Genomic DNA, 23,156 nt, shown 5'->3' with positions numbered 1-23,156 from the left:
CCCTACTGGACAGTCCTCACTTGCAGCTAAAATGAATCTAACTGACAGTAATACTTCATTGCCGCAAGACCAATTAAATAATCCTGGGGAAAAATTGTTAAACTAGACTTCAATAAACAAGTGCTGTGGTTATTGGAAAAATGGACTTCATTATAAAATGTTTTGAAAATCATTACTTACTTCCATATTTTTGGCCTGTAGTATACTTTCAGAGCTCAGTGACTTGTTGTAAATAAATGATAAATTTTTTATTGACACCCACCATAAAATCCACCCACCTACCAACCACCTTGTTTCTCCTCATGGGGCTGTAGAACATCACTTTTGATTCAATCCTGTCTCAGAGTATATCTCGGCCCCTCATGGGTCCCACTCTCCAGCCTCTAAAGAGCCACCCAGCAGGCCAACTACACAGGCTATGAATCACACTCCTGCTCTGACAGCTTCTACTGGAGAGAGAGAGGCTGTCAGCGCAGCTTTCATCACTAACCTGTAAGAACTATTATACAGTTAGTTCCTCCTACATAATCTCATTGGTTCTCCTTGTGTTGTTCTTTTTACCATACCTGTATGATCCCACTGACCACCTGTTGTTAAAGAATAACAATACTCATTTTACTTTGTGCTACTACATCAAATCATTGTGTCTTCTCACACCATCAACAATAAAACAGGCCTAGTCCTATTTCTTATTTTTACCCCTACCCCTTGTTTTCGAGTATCTCTTTGGGGCCCAAGTGCCACTTCTCTACTTTTAAATGAGATTTTCTTTAGTTTAATCAACATAGACATACAGTAGTTGGTTAAATCTGTAACTTTGACCATAAAGGTCTCAGTTATCACATTTATCACTAATGTTAGCTGGCTAGGTTGTTGCTAACAGTCCTCACTTTCATGTCTGTGATTTTTCCACTTTGTAGCTTGATCATGCAGAAGTCAAAAATGATATAGTTCTGACATCCCAGTTAAGTTGAAGTCACCATAAGTCTACTTTTGCAACAAAAGAATGGATTCATGAAAGAAATATGGAAAAAGTCAATTGATTTGAACTGAAGTCAAAATCTGCCCCAACTACACTATCTTTACAGATACTTTGCTATCTTTACTATACAGCTATCTTTCCCATCTCCATTACACATCCTGAGCAGACTGCGACTCTTACGGGACCCACCTCTTCCTCAGTTTTACTTCTTTCATTCCTATTCCACATCCACCGTCTGTGGAGACCCAAGGGCAAATTACCCCTCTCATTTAATTGGCCTTATCATTTTAGCCTGCTGACAGAGATGGATGACTGCTACCAGACCAGACCACTGCTGTCAGAGAGGGGGAGGTGGAAAAGGGAGACGGAAATAACAACACAGTGCAAAAGCTGAGATGAGCACATGGTGATCTACAGGTGAGGAATTTGGTAAGTGATGAATCAGAAAGCAAAACTTTGCTTGGAAGTTTATCTTCCTAAGAAAACACACTTTCTTTCTCCCTTTTTTCCTTTTTTTTCTTCTTTGAGTGCTGCATTTTACAGACTATAAAATGATCAATTTTTTATTTTATTATTCCTTAATATTCACAAACTTTGCAACCCAATCTTTGGCAAAGCAGATGTTTTTCATTGGGTCAATAAGAACTGAATAAAGTCAGAAAAAGGAAAATAGAGAAAAAAGGAAGAACAGAGAACGAGAGAGTAAGACAGAGGAAGGGAAAGAAACATTTAAGCCTTAAATCTACTGTAATTCGCCTGGATTTAAACCTACAATTCAAAAACTTAACTTGACAAGCACAAACGCCCCCAACTATGTTGGACAGCTAGTTAGTTAAGCAACCATTCATGCTTTTCAGCAGAATAAGTGTACTACTAATATCCACTGATCATATCACATCTGACCAGGAACATTGACAAAGTAATGATTTATGATGTGACAACTCTGGTATCGCTATGTAAAATATTGTAGCATCCTGCTACTGGCTCACTTAGACGCTGATGTGTGGGAGGTGTGGCCATGTGGAGCGGTGAGCACAGAGCACTGTGGCTACTGCCATTGCAGTGGTGACAGACTTAAATTGTGTAAATCGTTGTTGTGGCTTGAATGGTGTGTATATGTGTTGTTTGTGATGTTCTGTGCCAGCTTGTGGGGCTGTATGGGTGGGTTTAGTGGTCACCATAGACTGGATATGTGTGGCTGGAGGTGACCCTACTTCAAGACCATTTGGCAGGCTAAGGGGCAGGTCTTCCCTGCTAATGTTTTAATAACAGAGCACTCATTCATAGGGCTATGTTTTCCATGCCTTTTTCTTCTATGCTGGTGCCACACTGGTATCAAAAGTGGGATTGCTCCTAGGGGAATGGTGAAACAGTGACAAAGTGTAGAGAAGTCCGAGACCAGTCGAGGACTTGTGAGAGAGGAGCAATATGGTGAAGATGGGCAGAGGAAGACAGCGGTTGAGCTGGCATGACAAGGCTGGACAATGGAGCCCAGCTGGAAGACAGTGGCTAGCCACAAGGACCCTGCTGGCAAGGAGGATGTCTGATAGCAAGGCTGGTATGGCGTAGCTGAAGGCTAGAGCTGGTGTGGGAAGGCCTAACGGTAGGGCCGGTGCAAGGGGGCTTGGCAGCATGGTCTGTGGGATGTGGCTGGAGGCTGGAGGCCATGCAGTGAGGCTTGATAGTGGTGTGGTGGGTCAAGACCAAGTGTTGGAGCTCCAACGTACACAAACAGCAGTCTCGCCGGCGTCTATAGCACGGTGGGTGGCAGAGAAAACGGAGAGCGGTTGAGGGACATCCGTTCCTTTTGCTGCTATGGTGAAGAAGCGGAAAGCAGCCAAAGAAGTGCCACTGCTGCTGTTGCTGCCCACAGAAGGGCAAGGAGTGACACTGTGAGCCATGAGGAGATCCACTGCACTGGGGAGGAGGATGCAGCGCACGGATCGGTGTGTATCCCCTGCTGATGTGTTAATAAAACAACACTTGTTTGAAGTGCAATGTTTCCTCCGTCTTCTTCTTCTATGTTGATGCCAAAATATCAATTCAAGTAAAGCATACTTTTGATCATCTTCTCATATTCCCATCTGTGAATTTTGAGAGCAATCAGACAAATATTTCTCGAGATTCACCATAAAGACACAGTTTTAAAACATGTGGCATGGAAACAACTCACAGTGACAACTAGTCAGGCTAAAGTACAGTTTAACACACTGTTACAGCTAAGTCTATGAAGGAAAGCACTGAGAGAAATCTACAACCCCCATTTGCTCTCATGCAGGGTTTTGGCTGACTTGCTCATGGACAACAAAGTTTACATTTGCACGTGTAGCAGAGATTTATACATTGCGTGTATAAAACAACAATCTTGCACAAGTACTTTATTTTTTTATTTTTATTTAGTCAAAACCCAAGTGTGTTGCACTGTGCCTTACTTATTTTTACGTATCAGGCTTTACACATCGTCACTGTTGGGAAAAAAAACCTCATAGTGCCAAAATGCTAACTTTTCAGGAGAAGGAAAATATAATGTTTTAATTTTAATATAGATTTCAGTAATGGGATTTTTTCCAAATCATGTTGTATTATTTCGACTGGGCCATTCTTCATGAAACTCATCACTGAACATTTTAAAGTTACAAGCCATAATATCTAGTTTTACTTAATTTTCCAACAAGTTTCTGTATCACTTTTTTGTCCCCTTTGACGTGTCATTCCCTGACTTATTTGCAAATTTTTGATGCTTTTAAAACTTGGATACATCAAATTCTGTAAATAAAGTGAATTGTTTCATGGCCTACAGTGGCCCCATACAAATATTTTGGCACCAAATATTTAATCATTGGCCCTGCGATGGACTGGCGACCTGTCCAGGGTGTATCCTGCCTTCCACCCAATGACAGCTGGGATAGGCTCCAGCAAACCCACCGTGACACAGAAGGATAAGCGGTTTAGATGATGTATGTATGTATGTATTTAATCACTGGCAAACTTTAGGTCACTTTCAGCACAACATCAGACTGAAGGTAAACTGTTTGTGTGGAGAAAGTCTGGAGTATCCAGACTCCACTCCATCCAGACTCCACTAAGGGTTGTCTTAAAAACAGAGGTAGAAACTTCCAAATCTGGCGCTGTTTTTCTTACATGGTGTTGGTGAGCTTGTGTACATTTAAAGGCATTTTGAATGCAAACCTGCAATTGAAACAAACCAGCCCCCTGTTGAAAGAATACCAGAAAAAAAATGACAGATGGTCGAAATGGTCAGTTTGAAATAAATGCCACTTGGATTGATATTTATTTTTTAAAACAATTAACCTAAACTTTTATTTTCCTAATAGGGGGTACGGGGAACAACCTTAAGATGGAGCTCAAATTAACACAGACTTTTTACATTGTTAAATAAGGTCAAGCAGTGTGTGCTTCTGGCCACATGACCACATTTCCTTGCCACAGTCTCCCACCAAAATTCAGAGCGATTCGTCAGTGTTTTAAAGAGGTCTGTGCTAAAAAGTGTTTTCAGAGCATGTAAGTAATTTTTTCAACATAAGTTTTTTAAGTTACTGAGCTGTTTGTGTAAATCACAAAATCCAGCCTTATATTACTTTAATCACCATCTTGTTGCCGACAATGCAGCACTATTTTGAAGCAGTTGACAAGCTCACAGCAAGTGCTAGCTGGGCTTAAGTACAGCCTCCGCACTGCGGGGTTAGTTCTTACACAGCGATATAGCTAAGACACCCTTAGTAAACAAAGAAAAATAAAGTACATTTTGTCTTTTTCTTCCACGTTTAAATAAGTATATTAATGAAATTGACAATAACAGCTGGTAAAGCTGCAGTTATTCAAAAACAATGTTCCATATTTTACTGATGTGTGATGTTCTCTATTTGCTGTCCTTCACTGGACAAAACATAAATGTGTCAATATATTTGTGAAAATATATTTGTTTCCTACAGCATAGAATTATATTGAATTAACTTTGTTTACACTGATTCATCAGACTTTTCCAGCAAGTGTTAAACTGACCCTCTGTCTGTTACAGTAAATCCACCCACAGGCTAAACTGTAACACTGCACTTCGATGAAATTGTGCATGAACTGGAGGTGCTAGAAACAAAGTTCAAGTGTTGATTTGTAGCAGAGATATATATGTTGCTTGTATGAAAACATGTTTATTCCAACTTAAATATTTTTTTAACTATTTGACAAAAACCAAAATGTGTCAGGTTTTGCCCCGCTTTCCCCTACAATGCATCCAAAAAGTGTCTAAATACTTTTCGGGGCCACTGTGCACAGAGAGGGGTGAATGGGAGAGATTAGAGTAGGAGGTGACAGGCCGGCACTAAAAGCCTAACATTAGCCAAGCCCAGAATGAGGCCTCGCTAACTGCTAACTCCATAACTCAACCCACCCCACACTGTCTCAGTAATAAAGAATAAAGAGGCCCCTATTATAGCTGCCCGTCCCGGAGCCTGCACTGAATTAAAGGCATGCAAAGCGGCGCGGTCCCCAGGGCCCACAGACGGGATAATTTTAGCAGCTTTACTGAATCATCGGTTAGCAGAGTGGCCTTTATGGACTTCCAGCAGCTCTGCTGTACAAGCTTGGATTTGCATCTGTCCTCTGTTTAACCTCCTTTTCACTCTGCTTACTCTCTCTCTCTCTCTCTCTCTCTCTCTCTCTCTCTCTCTCAATCTATCTCTCTCTCTTTCTATCTTTCTCTATCTATCTATCTATCTCCCTCTTTTTCTCTGACCATTTTTTTCCCTGTCCCTGCTTGTCCTCTGTGTCCTCCCTCGCTCTTTCACTCTTTCTTCTCCTCTCATTGTAACTCCCTCTCCCTCTTTCTCACAGTATCTCTCTCTCTCTCACTGTCCCTCCCTCTCACTCTCTCTCCTTCTCTCTCATTTAAACTCATCCTCCCTCTCCCTCTTCTTTCTCACAGTATATCTTCTGCCTTGTCCGCTTCCCTCTGCCCCTTTTACAAAAACTTTGGGAAATAGAGAGATGGGGGGGTGAGGAAGTGAGAGTGACAGAAAAAAGAGAGCAAGGTAAGAAACAAAGAGGTGAAGAGAGAGAGAGAGAGAGAGAGAGAGAGAGAGAGAGAGAGAGAGAGAGAGAGAGAGAGAGAGAGAAGGAGAACAAGAGATAAGAGAAAGTAAAAAAAGAGAAATAGATGGGAGGTGTGAGAGAGGGTGAGAGAGAGAGAGAGAGAGAGAGAGAGAGAGAGATGAGAGAGAGAGAGAGAGAGAGAGAGAGAGAGAGAGAGAGAGAAGAAGGGTACCAAGCAGTGAGAGAAAGAGGAGAGAGAGAATGAGAGTAAGAGGGTAATAGAGAGTAAAGAGAGAAAGTAAGAGAGAGAAAGGAGAGCGAGAGACAGGGAGAGAGAAGGGGAATGAGAGGTGAGAGAAAGTAAGACAGGGAAAGTGATGAAGAGTGAATACAGAGACAGAGAGAGAGAGACAGAAAGAATTAGAATGACAGAGAGAAAAAGAGAGAGTGGAGAGACAGAGAAAGAAAGAGAGAGAGAGAGAGAGAGGATAATACAAATAGCGGTCAGAGTGGACAGTAGTGAGTCGTGCATTACTCACCGGCTCTCTCAGGCCCGGCACGAGTAAAAATGTGCTGCTCGCTGCACAACAATGCATCACCACCGGCCCAAAACAAATGGGCTGTCTCTCGCGTATTTACCTCCGATTGTTCACACACACACATACACATTTGTACACATACACACACCACACAGTGGTACCTACATACATATTTTGGCTCTGGTCAAAACAGACTAGGGTCATTCTAAGTCTTAAGTACTTTGTGGGGACTGGTTTTACTGGGGGAGGTGGGGTAACGTCATTTTTACTGGCATTTCTCTGTCATTTTAGTCCCATCCCAATCCGTCCTGTCAGTCATTGTCATGGACTTCCATAGCAGAAAAGATTCCCCTTACCTACAAGAAAAACAAACCCAGCTTATATTTCTCCCATTTAAACTGACATTAAAAGCCTAATTCAGTAAAATGCTCTCAAATTCTGTGGGAAAGAAGTTTTCATGTTTTTTTTAAGTATGGAGGCACTCGAAGAAGCATTGACTTGTGCTCTCTGTAGCTCAAATCAAGCCAATATCATCCTACGTCAAGTGTACAACTCTGAACTTTAAGACATGTAAAGTGACAGAGAACAGTTTAATTTTATGTGTCAACATTGACTGTCAGTTGTAGCTAATGACATGACAATGCTAATGACATGGTGCATTCATATAAAACAGCTATTAGATGGTTAGGGTCAAAGAATTAACAATGTTTTGACTTTTTTTGGAGTAAAGTCATTGCTTAAACCAAGCAGCCACTCCTATCGCTATAATTAATCTCAGTATTCCTTATCCCATGTAATAAACAATACAGATATCATGTGATAAAATGACATTACCCCACCTCCTTATGTAAACCTAATCCCATCCAAACAGAACTATGATTATGAATACATGCTGTCAAGTCAGTTCTGACTCCTGGAGGGCAAACAAATAGTGTTTCTTCAGAAGGTCCTTCTTCTGTTTGGCTCTTTAGGCTTCTTAAAGGCTTATTTATGATTCCTCTGATTGTGAACATCAATCTTATGGCTGCTCATGCTCTTTCACTTTTTACACTTCAAATGTTCCAAGCATAATTGTCTTTTTTTAATGACCAGTTCTTGTAATATATCCAAGCTTCTGTTTTGTTGTCTGGGCTTTGATTGAGAGCTGAAGCTGTGATTTGATCAAGAATCCATTTGTTTGTCCAAGGTTCTCTCAAAAGTCTTCACCAACAACAAAGTTCAAAAGCATCAGTGGTTTTCCTGTCCTGCTCCTTTATTGTCCAGCTTACATATCCATAAGCCTGGACAATGTTGATCTTTGTTTCTAGAGACAAATACTTACATTTGAAGATCATTTCAAGCTCCTCTATCCTTGTTTCTGCTGAGTGCCAATCTGTGTCAAATTTCTTGACTGCTGAATCATTTGTTGTAAATAATTGATCCGAGAAGGTGAAAGCTGTCCACCACTTCTACATCCTCCCCATCAATGGCAAAGCAGTCTTTCCTCTTGCCAAAACTTTTGTTTTCTTCAAATTAAGCTGAAGCTGAAGAACTCTCGAGTCAGGAAAGAATCGTTCTTATATATTTTTTTGGAATCTAATTTTGTTGTATCCAATTCCACCCACTAGTTATGACTCCCCTAATCACATGATACCACCAGCACAAGGAGAGCAAAGCTACCTCCAAGTCATGTGAAGCCATCGTTTCGAACTGCCGGTTAATGCATCAGACAGCCTGAACACATTTGGAGGAGAACGTCAACCACCAGTTCTGTTATGTCAGCTAACAGACACCTGCACTGCTTAGCATTACACTGAGTAATGGGGGAATGGGAGGGCTGAGGCCATTTGTGCTCTCTTGGACTCCCGAACATGGGTGGCTGTAGCATCACTGAGAATTAAACTCGCAATCTTCTGATAATAGGGACAACACAGTTGCTGTGTGAACTGTAGAAACAATCTCAAATTATATTAATCCAGTGTGAATGTACATGTCAGTAAAATCGCTATTACAGTCAGTGGAAAAGGGATTTTTTAAATATGGAGGAGCAAAGAAGCATTTACTTGTATTCCCTAGGACTAAAATCAAGCTGATATGTGACATTGCTGTGCTAACTCACGTGTGCAACTCAGAACATGTAAATGTCTATCAATCTGTCTGTCTGTCTGTCTATCGGTCTGTCTATCTGTCTGTCTGTCTATCTATCTATCTATCTATCTATCTGTCTGTCTGTTTGTCTGTCTGTATATCTATCCATCTATCTATCTGTCTATCTATCCATCTATCTGTCTATCTATCTATCTGTATATCTGTCTGTCTATCTATCTATCTATCTATATATATATATATATATATATATATATATGTATATATATATATATATATATATATCTGTCTGTCTGTCTGTCTATATGTTTGTCTGTCTGTCTGTCTCTCTATCTATCTATCTATCTATCTATCTATCTATCTATCTATCTATCTATCTGTCTGTCTGTCTGTCTGTCTATCTCTTGATCTATTGTTTGTTTGTTTGTTTTTTCAGCCTGCTCTATTTATTTAATAATGTGAAAAAGTATGTGTGTGTGTGTGTGTGTGTGTGTGTGAGAGAGAGAGAGAGAGAGAGAGAGAGGTAGAGAGAGAGGGAGAGTGCATTAAGGAAAACATCTCACCTTAATGCATTTGGTAATGATAATATTTTACAGTGCTGAACTACAGGAGAGAGAGAGAGACAGAGAGAGAGAGAGAGAGAGACAGAGAGACAGAGAGACAGAGAGAGGGAGAGAGAGAACAAGGAAAAAAGAGTACTGTTAAAATTAAGCAGTCTATTCTGGTGGTGCAATGTGAATTTGAATTTAAGACAAAGAGAGAGAATAGAGAGAAACAAACAGTGAGAAAGAAAGAAAGAGAAAGAAAGAAAGAACGAAAGAAAGAAAGAAAGAAAGAAAGAAAGAGAAAGAAAGAAAGAAAGAAAGAGAGAGAAATGGGGTGCTAAAAGCTTAAAACATGAAGAGGACAAGATAAGGGCGAGTTATTTAATGTATGTGGCCGGCGGGCCGAGGTGGCAGTGATACATGGGTTTGTTAGGCTATTGATAAAAGGGAGGAAATTTCTAAAAAGCATTCATCACTGTGGGATACGGCCGCCATACATCAACTATTTGTAAGCAACAGGGGCTAATATTTATCCACATGACACCATTCAGGGTCCAGCCAGACCCAATTAGACCGGCTGAAAAGCCCACTGAAGAAAAAAACACACACAGAGGAAGAGAGTGTATTAGATAAACAAAAACAAGCACAAAGTGAAACAGCAGAACAAAACGAGTGCAGTCTCTCTGTTAGCAGAGGGGTTTGTTAGGTACACTGTGTGCGGCAGCGTTTTCAGTCCTAAACGCAACGCGCTGTGCTCTAACAGGCCGTAATGCACTCTGTACAGGCCGATAATGGGAAACTGTTTAAACTCTCTGCTGAGTGTCCCCTTCCGAGAACTCGCTCCGATATCGGAGTTAATAAACAGATTAGAGTAATGAAGCAGCAGTGAGGCGGGACTGTACGCTTGTTTGGTTGCACTTGTGTGGTGTAATCCTCCAGGTGTTTTACCTGCTTTTACTCCTTTTTCTTTTTTCATCCTTGTTTCTGTCCCTCACTTTCTCTAACTCTGTCGTTCTTTCTTCTCTCTTTCTACTTCCTTCTCCATCACTGTCTCGCTGTCTGTCTGACCCTCCATTATTACTTTCTATTACTTTCTTTCCTCTCTCTCTGCTCATTATTTCTTTCTCCAATTCTTTTTTCTCTTTCTATCACTCTCTTTCTTTTCTCTCTACAGTCTTCTCTCATGTTCTCTTCCTCTGTGTCTCTCTCTCTGTCTGTCTCCCTTCTCTCCAATTTCTGTCCTATTCTTTCTGTTTTCTTCCTCTCTCTCCCTCTTTTTTCTTTTCATTTTGTCCTTCCTGTTTCTTTCTCTTTTTGTTGCTCACTTTCTTTCTTTCTTTCTTTCTTTCTTTCTTTCTTTCTGTTTTCTTCCTCTCTCTCCCTCTTTTTTCTTTTCATTTTGTCCTTCCTGTTTCTTTCTCTTTTTGTTGCTCACTTTCTTTCTTTCTTTCTTTCTTTCTTTCTTTCTTTCTTTCTTTCTTTCTTCTCTCTCTCTGCTTCCTCCTCCATCACTGTCTTGCTATCTGTCTGACCCTCCATCTCTCTATCCCTCTTTCTTTCCTCTCTTTACTTATTCTCTCTCTCTTTCTCTCTTTCTCTTCCTGACTCTCTGTCACTCTCTTTCTTTCCTGTCTAACTATTTCTCTCTGCAATATTCTCTCATTGTCTCTCCCTCTATCCCTCTCTATTCTCTCTAATTTATTCTATGCCTTTATCGCTCTCTCTATGTCTCCTCTTTCTTTCCTTTCTATCTGTTCTCTTTTTCCACTCTCTCTTTCTTTATCTGAACTTTTTGTCTACCTCTCATTTTTGCTCTTCCATTTTCTTTCTATTTCTCTCCCCTTTTTCTTTTTACTTTATCCTGCCTCCTTTGCTTTCTCTTATGTTGCTTACTTTTCCTTTTTCTTTTTTCTCTCTCTGCTTCTTTCTCTCTCTTGCTATCTGACTCTGTCTCTCTTTTTCTCTTTCTTTCTTTTCTCTTTCTCATTCCATCTCCTATTCTCTGTCTCACTTTCTCTCTCTGTGTCACTCTCTTTTCTCTGCTTCTCCTTCTCTCTGCAGACTTCTCTCTTTTTTCTCACTCTGTATCTCCCTCTATTCTCTCTCGCCCCATTCTTTCTATGCCTCTATCTATCTCTTCTCTTTCTTTTTTCCTCTCTCTCGATCTCTTCTTTCTTTCTATTCACTTCCTCCACTTGCTCTCTTTCTCCCACTCTCTCTCTTCTTTCATTTTATCTCGCTCTACCTTGGTCTCTCTTTCATTTCCCCCCATTCTTTTTCTCTCCTTTTTGTTCTCTTTCTTTTCTTTCTTTCCTTCTCTGCTTCTCTCTTTCCTTTCTCTCTGTCCCCCACTTTCTCTCTATTCTCTCTGTCTTTCTCTCTATATCTCTCCCCCCTCTTTCTTCACTTTTTGTTCTCTCTCTTTCTCTCTCCACATTTCTTTCTCTTTGCTTACACCTCCCTCAGTTTCTCACTGTCTGTCTTTCTTTTTCTTTCTCTTTTTCTGTCTCTCTTGTTCTCGCTGTCTCTCTTTTGATGCAGTTTCTCTCTCTCTCTCTCTCTCTCTCTCTCTCTCTCTCTCTCTCTCTCTCTCTCCCTCTCTCTCTCTCTCTCTCTCTCTGATGTAAAGCCTTAATGCAGTTCTCTTTAATGGCTCTGAAATGAATGCACTCCAAGCCGACGGTCTGTGTGATGCATCGCTGCTGGCCAAATCTTTCATCTTTTTCATTTTGCGTTATTTAATCCACTCCATGTGCGGGACTCTTTTTTTTCTGAGTGGTAATATTTGATTATCAATTCCCATTTGAGCGACCATTACTTAGAACACCTCACACATAAACACACGCTCGCGCAGACACAGCGGCGAAAACCATTTACGGGTAAGAAAAATCACATTTCATCTTTAAAACCAATAACCATCTCCCACAGCCCCAACTAGCACTTTCTCCCAATCTGGATCAACAAACAAACATACAAACAGACGAATACATAAACATAAGGAATGAGTGAGCGCAGAGGCACAGGAGGGGGTGGGTGTGAGTTCAGGCCGGGTGGGGGTGGTACGGATGCGTCTTTGTTGCGATTCATATCCCAGATGGATGGTTCGTGCGGGGCTGCGTGTTTATTTAGCGGCGGAGATTTGTTATCCCTTGGCGTTTGCGAGTTTTTCACATTGCTCTACATCCCGGGGAACATATTTCATCTCTGCACCCCCCCAATTCCCCAGCAGATTTATTTACCGGCCTTGTTCCTGTACAAGTAACCCCCCCTCTATCTCTCGTTCACACTCTTTCTCTCTCTATCTCTCTCTCTCTCTCTCACAGTTCAGCTCAGTTCAGCAGGGCTTTATTGGCATGAGTGTTAGAAGTTACATTACAGCCAAAAAGGTTAACAATAAACGTGCAAACACATCAGCGCTGTCAGAATGAAGCCTCACATCTCCAAAACAATCATTTTACACAACAAGAACAAAACCTCAACTTTTACTGCAAGGAAGATTTTATTTCAAGGCATTTTGGACCATTTTATTGGTCCATTCATCATGAAATTTTGACTGAAAATAAAAATGATAAGGTTTTATTCTGACAGTGAGGGCAAATAAGAAGAATAATGAAAAAAAAATATAAAAATATAAGAGATGCTTTTACCTCACATTCTCTATGTCTCTCTAATTATCTCTCTCTCTATCTCCATCTCTCTTTCCTTCTCTCTGTCTCCATCTCTCTTTCTCTCACTCTCTATCTCCATCTCTCCCTCTCAATTTCCATATCCATTCTCCTTTCCATCTTTCTGTCTGTCTGTCTCTCTCCCTCTCCTTCTCTTTTTTCGCTCCTTTTTTATCAACAATCTCTCTCTTTCCCTTTCTTGCCTTCCAATTCTCTCTCTTCTCTCTCTCTCTCTCTCTCTCTCTCTCTCTCTCTCTCTCTCTCTCTCTTTTTCTCTCTCTCCCCTTCTCTCACAGTTCAGCTCAGTTCAGCAGGGCTTTATTGGCATGAGTGTTTGAAGTTACATTACAGCCAAAAAGGTGAACAATAAACGCGTAAACATATCGTCACTGTTGGAATGAAGCCTCACATCTCCAAAACAATAACTTCACACAACAAAACAAGACCTTCTCAACTTTTAACGCAAGGCATTTTGGACCATTTCTATTGGTCCATTCATCATGACATTTTGACCCAAAACCAAAATTAAAAGGTTTTATTCCAACAGTGAGGGCAAATAAGAAGAATCATGAAAAAAGGATATAGATTTAAAAAATAAAAAAAAGTAATTGATTCTTTTACCTCATATTCTCTATCTCTCCCTAATTAGCTCTCTTTCTCTATCTCCATCTCTTTTTCTCTCTCTCTTTTTTCATTTCTCCCTTTTTTCATCTCCATGCTGCTTTCTATTTCTCTTTCTGTCTGTCTCCCTCTAATTCTCTTATGTAACCTAATTAAAGAGAACTGACAGTACAGTGTGTGTTTGTAATCTGTTGACTGCCTTTCATCCTGCACTTATTAACTCATCATGAAATCTACTGTAAGTAGAAGCCCATCCAATGGTGCCCAATGAAACATTAGGTTTTATGTTGGGTCGGTTCAGGACAATTTTTGACATGCAACATTGGGCTCAGGTCAGACTGGGGTTTGTTTTCTAATGAGTGATTTTTTTATGTAGTAGATTTACCAACTCTCACACATTTTCTCTCTTGCTCTCTCTTCCTCTCTTTCTCTGTCTCTCTAGTAGTGTCATTGTTAGTTTTATCACACACTTCTATAACCTAAGAATAGCTCAAACAGTTTACATTGAAGTCCCTGTAGTTACTGAATAATAATAATAACAAAAAATTAGTCACCTGTGACAGAAACATACCTGATAACATGTAATAACCTCCACCAGCATGAATAACAGCTGTGATTAGATTTGACATGGACTGGACAAGTTTCTGGATGTAGGCAACATCAATGTTCAGCCACTCTTGTCCATCAGTTTCGTCTTCGGCCACAATTCTGATGAGAATTTCCTGCAGACTGGGATTTTTGCCACTGCTAGTAGACCCGTGTAACCGTACACTTCAATACACCTGCAAATTAAGCTACTTCCTTCACACTATGACCTTTGGCACACGCAAATGCAATCGCTCCTTCTCGGCAATCATTTCCGTCTGCTTTGCGACCCATTTCCGAATGAGACATTCACTGCACCGTACCACCTTTTCTCAATCTATGAATCCCATTGCAAACCCCACAGGTTTTTATAGCCCGATCATCCTCATGCAAAGCCATAATAAAGCACACAAATTCCGATCTGAGTTCTCATTAGGGTCACATGGCCACGAATCGGATATGTATCCTATCTAGGACCACATATGGAAGTGGCTCAGGTTGGATTTGAAAAGACTAGATTTGTGTGTCCACACAGCTCTAAAAAACAGATCTGTGTCACATTAGGGCAAAAAATCATTTGTTCCACTTCAGCCTGGTAATGTGGACACCTTAGTTAGCTTGGATCCAGTAGCATTGCAGTGGAGAAGAGTGAGTTTTGTTTCATGTCAGAAAAGCACTTCTGTGCAGTTGTAAGTATGTTTCATGCTCCTCATCTGTCTCTTTCAACACAGTGACAGCAGGAATCATGTCCAAAGCTAATGCAAGAGCTCACTATACTCTCAGAAAGTTGTATTGACTCCACACACCCCGTCTCATCTCCAGGATTTTTATTTTATTGTTCTGTTTTATAATATTAGGTTATGAAAAGGTACAAATATGTACTTTTCACCTGAAAAAAACTTATTTAAGATTCACAATTGAACCTTGAAACCACTGTTGTACCATTGAGGAAACATTTACATTGTTTGTACCTTGATGAACGAAAAATGTACCTGCACTGAACCTTAATTTCTAACAGGAGTTTTATTTCCTATTAGTCTTTTGATTGGATGGTTGCGCTTTAGTTGAACATCCTCTAAAGCCAGATATTGTCGCAGTTCAAAGAAAACCATGTATCTCCATTTTTGCTGATTTTTATTATTCTACATCATTTTAACACATCATGTTCTTTATATTGTGTGGAAATTTCATGATGAGCGGACCAATAGAAATGCTCCAAAATCACTTGGAATAAAATATCTTACATTGAAAGCTAAGAGGGTCCTGTAAAGTTACTATTTTGGAGATACTTGTTTTTCTTTGGACAATGACAATATACACACTGTACATTTGAATAAACTATCATGTACAGAGAAAGGCTATGTTTTATATGCTCCCACTATATTTAAATGCTCAGTCTGACTGACATGCTACATGAAACCCAGCCCCTACACACAGCTGTGTCTATGAACAGTTCTAATAAAGCTGTTTCATTAGCTTTCCTAAATTGCGCCACACTGTGCACTGAAACGAAAACCAGGCGATGATGTTCATGGGTAAAGCAATAGGGTTCCTCTTAACAATAAAAAAGCATGGTTCTTCAAAGGTTCTTTGATAAAAGCAATGGTTTTATTTAGAACCATGAGTAAAAATAGCCATTTCATACAAATGTTTTTTGTATGGTGACATGGTTCTTTTGCATAGAGAATGAGTTGTATGTTGTTCTATATAGAATCCTTTTTACCTTGTAGAAAAAGGTTCTATATAGAACCATATGCAACACATTCTGCAACAAAGAACGATTTAAACATGCAAGTGTTTTGCAGAGGTGTAGTATACCAGTTTATCCTAGCGTCTCACACACACACACACACACAAACACACACACACACACACACACGCACACACAGAGAGAGAGAGAGAGAGCAGCGGAGAGAGAGAGAGAAAGAAAGAAAGAAAGAAAGAAGAAAGAAAGAAAGAAATGTGGAAGTATGTGGAAGAGAGACAGATGGAAATGAAGAAAGAGACGTACAGAAACTATATGGCAGACCACAGCGTAAAAAACTAAGTCAGGTCACTTTAAACTCTTGAGTGGATTTTCTGCTCCCTTTTTTGTTGTGTCATATGAGTTCACTCAAACATTTTCTTCAAGGTTCTTTAGTAAAGGAAATGGTTCTATTTAGAACCATGAGTTCCACATTGAACTATTTCATGCTTGGTTCTCTGCATGGTGAAAATCTAGAATGATGGAGAATGTGTTGTATATGGTTCTAAATAGAATCCAAAGGCCTAGTTCTAATAGTAATGGTTCACCACTGTATAATACACATGGAACAAAGACAGATAAGCCACAACACTGACTACCTACCTAATGTGTTTGTCCTCTGCGTAATGCCTTAACAGTTCTGACTCACTGAGGCATGGACTCTACAAGACCACCAAGACATGAGCAACAGATCCTTTATATCTTGTAAACTGTGAAGTGGAGCCTTTGCAGATCTGACATCTTGTTCCAGCACATACCACAGATCCTTGATCGAATAGAGATCAGGGTAATTTGGAGGTCAGGGCAACAAATTGAACTCTTCATCATGCTCCTCAAACTATTCTTAAACAATGTATTCAATGTGGCAGGGCACATTATCCTGCTGAAGAAGAACACTGTCATCACCATGAAGGGGTGTGCCTGGTCCACAACAATGATTTGGTAGGTAGCAGGTGCCTAATTGACATCCACATGAATGTCTGGACTCAGGCATTCCCAGGGGAACGTCACCCAGAGCATCATACTCCCTCCACCAGCTTGGCTTCTTCTCACAGTGCATCTTGGTGCCATCATTTCCCCAGGTAAACACCACTCATGTACCCTGACATCCATATATAAGAAAACGGGACTCATCAAACCAGAAAACCTTGTTCCATCACTCAACGGTCCAGTTCTGATGCTTGTGCACCCACCGTAGGCTCTTCTGATAGTGGACAGGGGTCAGCATGGGTGCTTTGACACATTATTCTCATTACCATCAAACAGTACTGTGCCGCAGTAGCCCTTCTGTCAGGTCCGACCAGACGGGATAGGCTTAGTTGCTCTTGCTCATTAATGAGCTGGTTTAGCGGTTTATCCCTCCTTGGATCACTAGCAGTGGAATTCACCAATGCTGACTGGAAGAACCCCTCAAGTTGTTATGGCTACATTTGTCTGGCCATAACAATTTGGCTCTTGTCAAAGTCATTCATGCCTGCCCATTTCTCCAATATCCAACAGGTGAAAAGTGGACTAACCGACTGTTAGCTTACTGTCTGATATATCCTTGACATGTGCTGTTGTTACAAGATAATCAACGTTATTCACTTCTTCAAGTTCTGAGTGATTATATATGTATCGCTGCTCATGAAACAAAACCTCATATCTCCATTTTTACATAATTTGAAAATGGCTGTTGCCCTTTACAATTTTGTGTAAATTTCATAATGAATCGACCAACAGAAATGGCAAAAATATACTTGGAAAAAAGTCTGGTTCCATTGACTTACATTAAAAGTAAGGTAGGCTTTTTCCTTCTCCTGTAAAGTTAGCATTTTGGAGATACGACTGCAGCAATAAGTATAATTTAGATTTATTCACTTAACATATGAGTGGTCATGATGTTTTGGCTCATCAGTGTATTACTATTACATATAGATATTTACATGTGTAAAATACAAGCACTTTTACTGTGGGATATAGGTAAATAAATACAGAACATACTAACATATTATTACTGCATATATATACTTACATCTATATGACACACATTGGATATATTACTATTACATACATATAAAACATATGAGACATATTACATATAGGTAGTTACATTTACACATAATATAAAGAGCAACAGGCATTTTCAAATTATGTCAAAAACTGAAAAGCAACAAAAATGGAGATACAAGGTTTTGTTCTGACAGCAGCGATATACAAAATGGGACATATAATTACATGTACTTACATGAATACAGAACATATTGACATATTACTACATAGAAGTACTTACATCTATATAACACATATTGCATATCGCTGTTGTACGAACAAAACCTTGTATCTCCATTGTTTTCGTTTTTCAATTTTTGACATAATTTGAAAATGCCTGTTGCTCTTTGCATTGTATGTAAATTTCATGATGAATGGATCAAAAGAAGCGGCCAAAAATGACTTGGAAAAAGTCTGGTTTCATTGACTTACATTAAAAGCAAAGAGGGCCTTTTCCTTCTCCTGTAAAGTTATAATTTTGGAGATACAAGGTTTTGTTCTGACAACACACACACACACACACGCGCACAGACACATCCTCTAAGCCGCTTATCCTTCCGGGTCGTGGGGGGAGCTGGAGCCTATCCCAGCAGTCATTGGGCAGAAGACAGGACACACCCTGGAGAGGTCTCCAGTCTATCACAGGGTGTTCCGACAACAGCGATATGCTATTCTTACATATATGTAAGCTCATATGCGACATTTTGATATTATATATAGATACATATAGGTATCCTCATCCCTACCTGTCCTACGTTTCTCCTGGCTTTGGTGCCACAGGTCTGTTGAGCGAGTGGAGAGTACCAGCTGCACGGCAATCAAAATAAATGAAACAGATATGAAATCTTTTCAGAGATGAAAAGAGAAAAAGGAAGAGAGTTAGCAGAGTCTTTCCTCCCCCCGTAGAGTTCAAAGACACAAAGCAGCCTGAGTGTCTGCACTGGAGTTATGGTAAAGATGACATCATCACACAACATAAAGTGTGTGTATGAGTGCATGGTGAAATATGTGTCCCTGTGATGGGTCGAGTGTGTGTGTGTGTGCGTGTGTGTGTGTGTGTGTGTGTGTGTGTGTGTGTGAGAGAGAGGAAAATAAACCTTTCAGAATGGGTATATTATTAGTAATACTGTTTTGCATTGTTTAAAAGTCAGTAAAGTAACTGGCATTAAAAGATGTTAAGAGCACTTAATCCTTTTAATACAAACTGATTTTTCAAGGATATGAGCTTTTCTTTCTTATGTTCACAATATTCAGCAATGCCAGTGTAATGAAGATGAAATAACTGTGAATAAATGATAAGTGTGCAATTTTAGTTGATAAATCAAAAAAACAAAACAGTAAAGTGAGCCTAAACTAAATGCAACAGGTTTCACAGCAGATCTCTAATAATTTGTCTTCCAAAACAACTAAATAAAATGTAATTGAACCTCTATAACATATAAGTTGTGAAACAATTTAGCTTTTAAAATGTATTATTCATTATTTAATATTTTTGCTAGACCACAATAAAAAGTTTAGTCCAATTCGGTTAATTTGTTTTGAGCCTCTCCTTATGTAAAGCAGCTTTACAGAAATGCAGGTGAATATTTAAGTTTTAAGAAAAATAGCTCAAATATAACAATTAAAATATATGAATTGTTCACCAAAATTCTGATTTTCAGTTTTTGTCCTAGCTGATAAGCCAGGACATGTTTGGTTTTTGAAGTTTGTTTCTTTAGTTGTAACACTGGAGCTAAGAAGCTAATGTAGCTAAGAAGTAATGGAAGTCTATGTTACCCAAAATGTATTAGTGACATGATCTAGCAGCACCAGTGCAAACTGTATTCGAATTTTTGGTTAACCAGTCCTTTTAGGGATATGTTTAAAGTTTGTTTATATGCAGCTTTCATCAAATGAGTCCTCAAAAGTCCACCAAATCATCACCACCACCCCCCCAACCCCACCCCACCAAACCCCCCCTCCAGTCAGGGTCATTCATCACAGGGCCGGCGGTGGAGCCTGCGGCTGCGGGCCGCTGTCAGGTGTGGCGATTGGCCCTTTGTGTCGCCCAGCAAACAAGTGTCGGATCAGCAAAAGTCTATTAAAGGCCGGTGGGCTTTTCTCCAGCAATCGGCAGCGGGTCAGTGACTCTCAGCACTAAACTGAGGAGCCTCTTTGTGCCCTGACACAGATCCCAGCAAGATTAATGATTTTTAGCAGCCATTCTCTCTCTGTCTCTCTCTTTCCTTCTCTCTCTCTCTCTCTCTCTCTCTTTCTCTCTCTCTCCCTCTGTCTTGCTCTCCTTCACTCTCCCTCTCTTTGTATGTTTTGGGCTCTTCTTTTCATCCCTCTGTTTTGCTCCTGCTCATTCAGGCTGCTTTTCTTATCAAATTTTTGGAATCTCTCTCTCTCTCTCTCCCTCTCTCTCTCTACCTTTTTATATTTATTTTTTATTTGTTCGCTTTCTTCTCTCACTCTCTCTCTTATACACTTTCTCTCTTTTTATCTTTTTTTCCTTTCTTGTCTCTCCCTCTCTCTCTCTCTCTCTCTCTCTCTCTCTCTCTCTCTCTCATACGCTCTCTCTCTCTTTACTTTTTATATCTTTTATACTTCTTCTCTTGCTTTTCTCTCTCACACACACACACTCTCTCTTTACCTCTCTATATGTTATTTTTTTACCTCTTCTCTTACTTTCTTTGCTCTATCTCTCTCTATCTCTCACTCACTCTCGCAGCCTCTCTATCGTTTCTCTTTACCCAGCCATATCTTTTTTTTTTACTCTTTCTCTTACCTCTCTATTTACTCATTACCTTTCAGTTATTAGTTTCACTTACTTTGACTCTTTCTCTCAGTCTCTCTCTCTCTCTCTCTCTCTCTCTCTCTCTCTCTCTTTCTCTCTCTGACTGTCTCTCTTTCACCCTCATCCTCTCTCAGCTCTAAGAGAGTAAAGCACACAGCTCTACCGATAACACAGATCATTTCAGACCTCTCTGCCTTCTTGCAGTTACAAACACCTGCAGCTCAACATTTAGACCACACCACCAACACAAAAACCCAAACACCATCTCAGGTCATCCGTGAATAAAGAACTTTTATACCAACCTTTTGAAAATTATTCTCAGTCTCTCTGCTGCTCTTGACAGTAATCCGAGCAATAACTACTGAGCACAACATCTCGAGCTCATTACCCAGAAATATTCAAACATTATCTAGAATTATTCTCCTAAACAGCACATGCTATTGATTCGACAGCCAGTATGAACAGTAACGTGAACAAAAGCAGAGCAGTAATGACACACTGTGCTGTGACGGAGAAGCCTGCACACAGATATAACTTCACTAACTGCATGATGTATTAGCAGTGATATGAAGGCCTCGGCTGAACTGCAAGCATCCATCACTTACATCTCTGGTTTAGCACTAAGCTGTAAAATAAACAGATGAGGGCCATATTCATGTAAGGAAACAGGGAGGGAATGTGATACGCTGAACTTCCAGAGTGTATATACTATAATATTTTACATTTTGGTCAGTGAAACTACCTTAAATCTAGTCTTAATACCTAAATGTTATTTTTGAGAATCTTGTAAGAATATTATAAGAAAATTTAACTTATTTTTATATGCTTTTAACTGTGTTGACAGGGTGGGTGTTTCTAATAAAGTGGACAATGCAAGGTCAGTGTTTCTTATAAAGAGGCCAGTTAGTAGAAGTACAAGTTAGGTGTTTCTAATAAAGTGCCCAGTAAGTGGATGTACAAAGTCAGTGTTTCTAATAAAGTGGCCAGTTAGTGTAAGCACAAGTTAGGTGTTTCTAATAAAGTGGCCAGTGAGTAGAAGTACAAGGTAGGTGTTTCTTATAAATTGGCCAATGAGTATACGTATAAGGTCAGTGTTTCTAGTAAAGTGGCCAGTGAGTGGCAGCACAAGGCAGGTGTTTCAAATAAAGTGGCCAGTTAGCAGGAGTAGAACGTCAGTGCTTCTAATAAAGTGGCCATAATAAAGTGGTTTTATACAGGTGTAAAGTTACAGACTGTAGATCATCCACTGCTGTGTTTTTTATCAGCCCCCTCCACGCCATTTATCATTGGTCAGATTCTGACCACAGGGCCACGTATTATGTGAATGGTGGTCCATTTTGACCACCTAACATGGTAGTGTGTGGTGCATGTACGAGTGTATTAGACACAGCTGTGCTGCTGTTGAGAGTGGACCAAAACCCAAAAATATCCGAACAAGAGCAGCTCTGGGGTCAGAAACTGACCATTAATGAAGAGCAAGAAGATGGTCAACACATACTGTGCATCAACAGATGAGCTACAGTCTCCAATTGTACACCAGCAAGGACACATGAGGGGTTTCTGATATAGTGGCCGAGAAATGCATATATATATATATATATATATATATATATATATATATATATATATATATATATATATATATATATGAACAGAACCTCACATCTTACAACGGTAACTGTAGAGAAGAGTGAAAAGACGTTCTTTAATATGTGTTACAGAAAAGTAATTTTATTCCAACTCATTTTGGACCATTTCTATGTTTCTATGTTTACTCAATGTGCAGGGCAGCCAATAGCGTGGAAAAAATAAATCATTTTTGGTCCAACAGAAACACTATAAGTGGATATCTAGTGTAAACATGGTCATCAAAGATGGCAGTGATTTCCATTAAATCAGTCCATACTGAGTTTGTGTATTTCAATGCATTCTTTCCACTTAGAATTAGCCCTTATTCCACAGGCTAAATTAAATCTCCCATGGTTTACATGCCTGTTATTGGTTACTCACTTGCTCATTCATTTGTTCAGCACGCATGTGTTTAAAGTGCTAAACAGAAAGTGATCGGTCTGAGTTCAGTTCAGAGCTGACCGCAGACGCTCTGATGTGGCCGCTGCTGCTCTGTTTCTTGATGTTTGCTGCATGTGAAAGTTGTGGCTTCAAAGTTAGTAAAAAGTGAAACGTTTGAGAGGACAGCTGTGGGAGAAAAACCCACAACATGAGCTCTCTCTCTCTCTTTCTCTCCCTCTCTCTTTTCATTGTTTTTTCCTCTGCTCACTCTTTTGTTCATTTGCTGTCTTTCTCTCGCTCTCTCTCACTTTCATTCTCTTTCTCTCTTCTTCTTTTCTCTTTCTTATTCTTTCTCTCTGTCTTTTCCTCACTGTTTTGCTCTAGCTTTCCCTCTCTTTCTTACTGTCTTTTCCTCACTGTTTTGCTCTAGCTATCTCTCTCTTTCTTACTGTCGTTCTCTCTGTCTTTTCTCACTGTTTTGCTCTAGCTATCCCTTTCTTTCTTACTCTTTCTCTCTGTCT

The sequence above is a fragment of the Colossoma macropomum genome, unplaced genomic scaffold (genome assembly GCF_904425465.1).
Source record: "Colossoma macropomum unplaced genomic scaffold, Colossoma_macropomum, whole genome shotgun sequence".
Taxonomy (NCBI): domain Eukaryota; kingdom Metazoa; phylum Chordata; class Actinopteri; order Characiformes; family Serrasalmidae; genus Colossoma; species Colossoma macropomum.
The sequence above is the reverse complement of the archived record's forward strand: the minus strand, read 5'-3'. Positions refer to the sequence as shown.